Source organism: Pipistrellus hanaki (genome assembly GCF_964339955.1).
Source record: "Pipistrellus hanaki genome assembly, chromosome: 6".
NCBI lineage: Eukaryota > Metazoa > Chordata > Mammalia > Chiroptera > Vespertilionidae > Pipistrellus > Pipistrellus hanaki.
Window position 1 is genome coordinate 4499445 of NC_140508.1, and position 2907 is coordinate 4502351.

The following is a 2907-nucleotide window of genomic DNA, read 5'->3' on the forward strand; positions in this document are numbered from 1 at the left end:
GCAACACAGTCTGAGAAGGGAGGCGCTGGCCTCCAGGGAGCTCTGTTCTGAAGCAGCAAGTTCATGTTCTAAGGGTCTCCACCTCTGCTTCACTAACACAGGCCGTGCAAGGTCTCCGCCCGCTCCCGTCCCACCCCTTGGGCAACCTTACCCTGGCCGGGCCAAGGCCGTCCTGGGCCTGAGCTGGACCGGGCACCCCAGCGAAGGCTTCCCTGGCTGGAAGGCCCTGAGCGACCAGCCTGTTCTGGCAGCCTCACCGCAGAGACACGTGCATTCTCCATACGGCTGCCTGCAGGCTCGTGGCTGTGGCAGGCCTTTGGCAAACACCAAGTGCTCAAAAGATGAAGCCAAGTACGTGAGGATGAAGCTCTTCAGCGAGTCAGAAATTACAATGGTAATGTATCTTTAACAGAAGTGAGCAGGTGCTGTTTTAAATCTCTCCAAGATTAACCCGTACTCCACACTCTAAACAACCAGGCTGCGGCAAGAAACATTATCTAATTACGTATTCTGGGGAGTGCATTTTACGCTGGGATTTCAAATTAGAATTCGGATCCAGCTGAAGTTATCTGCACAGTGCAGTTCTGTGTATAATAAGGAGGGATTCAAGGTATTGAGCAACTTCTGAGACACTTCGGTGTGGGTCCTGTAGCATCACTCCAGCAAGGTGTGTGGGGAGGACTGTGGACCACAAGGCCTGAGGCGAGGACCATGGACCACAAGGCCTGAGGGGAGGACCCTGGACCAGAAGAGTTTGGAACAGGCTTTCGGCCGTGGAAAACCCAGTGGCATCCAATCAATCGCCCTTTGGCTCAGGGCAGTCGTGGGGCTTGCATTCTGGGCTCAGCGATTGTGGAGGATTCCTCGGGACCTGGTTGGAACCCGCCAGCTTCAATCTCAAACACGGAGCAGGGCTGTGCTTCACTCAAGTGCGAGGCTGCAGAGCATCTCCCTTTTGCTTGAAGGGAAGGGAGGACAGCAGTAGCCACCTCACTCAGGTGTGGGTGGAAGGGGAGGCCATGGATGGCCATGCTGGCTCCCAGGGCTGAGGCCACTTAGCTTACCTCACTCCGGGCAGTGCCACATTTTGAGCCCAGCTCATAAACAGAAGGTTTTCTTTAATTATTCCACAGCAGCGGCTTTGTGATCCCCTCCCGTCTTCCTATGGACATTTCCCACCATCGTTATTAAGGAGAGGACCGTAGAGGGGCCAGGGAGACCCATCCCGAGGTCTTATCTAGGGCTGTGACTGCCCTGCCAGCCCCTGCATCAGAGCCAGAGCAGCCTCAAGTGGGACAGGAGGGGGCAGAGGACCTTGCCCATGCTTAGCACCAAGGACAGCTCCCAGGATCCTGTTCAGCAGGAGGAACAGACGTGTCTGCACAGGTAAGCAATGTGCACATTAAACAGGGCTCTCTCATCTCTCGGATGCCAGCGGAGAATGCTGGCCGGGTTGTTTTAAATTCCTGCCAACCTCGGGCCTGGTGCTGGGGTTCCCCCATCACCCAGCTTACTTAGCTCAGGGCCGTTCCCAGTGGCACCAACCTTGCCCTGGAAGGCGGGCCCCCTAGAAAGGTGTTTCTGGCTCACTCTTAAAGAAATCATCAACAACAATGATTTATTTTATTTTATTTTTGCGTTAGGATTTTCTAATCTTTAGCATGACGATTTCAACTGAGTTCTTCAGTTGGGAATAGAATATGCAGCATTTCTCACATGTCTTTAACAGAAAATCTTGTTATTGGGTGGGTCCATCAGTCACAGGGTCCCCTGTGCAGAAAGCAATGCCCTTGGGGGCCAGAATCTGTCACGTCCACAGGAAGAGGACTAGCTACCCAGACATTTCGGGTCCCACCCCATCAACAGGTACACGCTCCCCCTCATGTTGGGCACAGCATGAGGCCCAGACCCCTTTTCTTATCCTGTCTGCTCTCATGTTTCCTCATCAGAGGAACTGGCAGATATTCACAGTTGGCTGTGTATTCCCGAAAGGCACAAGAGGAGGTATTCGGCAGCTAAATCCAGGATTAAAAAGAAAAAGGAGAAAGTTGGTGGCGACAAGAATGGTGGCACCCCAGTGGTTAAACTCCACAACATGCATGGATGCTATCCTACTGAAGACGTGCCTCGAAAGCCCTTCAGTCAGCCTCTGAGGAGCCTGCGGGCCAGCATCCCTCCTGGGCCCATTCTGACCCCTCACCAGCACCACAGAGGCCAGAGGGTGGTTTTCCTGAGGCAGCTGAGCAGGCCTGCTACTTGTGACTGGACTTTGTCCCTCCATCGAGCTCCTCTGCATAGAACACACCAGAAATCTGTCATGGCCACCTCTACCAGATTGATATCAGGCGTGTGAAATCCCCACACATCTCACGGATGCTCACTTCAAGAAGAAGCTGTGCACGCCCAGGAGCGGGAGATCCTCGTCACAGAGGAAGAGAAACAGGAGACTACAGAACAGCACAAGGTTGACCAGAAGGCTGTGGACTCAGAAATTTTGCCAAAAGCCAATGCTGTTCTTCAGCTCCCGGGCTCCTCCGCTCTGTTCGCTCTCATTAATGGCATTTATCCTCACAAACCGGAGTTCTGATTTTCTAATAGGAACCAACTAAATAACTAATATGTTAAAAAATAAAATAAAATAAATGGCACTTAATGTCATTGAAGGAACGTGGTGGGGGGCTGCCCTCCTGCATCTGAGTGTCAGTCTCCCACCTTTGTTCTGAATCCACACCCGTGAGAGACAGGCTCCCAGCTGTACTTTCTTCCTCAGCTTCTCAGCCGCCATCCTCACTGCCTCTCAGACACACTCCCCTCCATCTCACCCACAGAGGGAAACACAGGCCCCTGGCTGCTCTCCGGCCCGGGGTCCCTTTCCCACTGGACATGAGAGGCCTGGCTGCCGGTCCA

The 2907-nt window shown here is 53.4% G+C and overlaps 1 pseudogene across 1 annotated transcript; it reads left to right on the top strand.

Annotated features, from left to right (window-relative positions):
- The first annotated feature begins 1321 nt into the window (after positions 1-1321).
- Positions 1322-2587, top strand: LOC311624736 (large ribosomal subunit protein eL6-like; annotated as a pseudogene). The gene is made up of 2 exons: positions 1322-1386; positions 1950-2587. The product of its transcript is annotated as a large ribosomal subunit protein eL6-like (transcript).
- Positions 2588-2907: the final 320 nt, after the last annotated feature.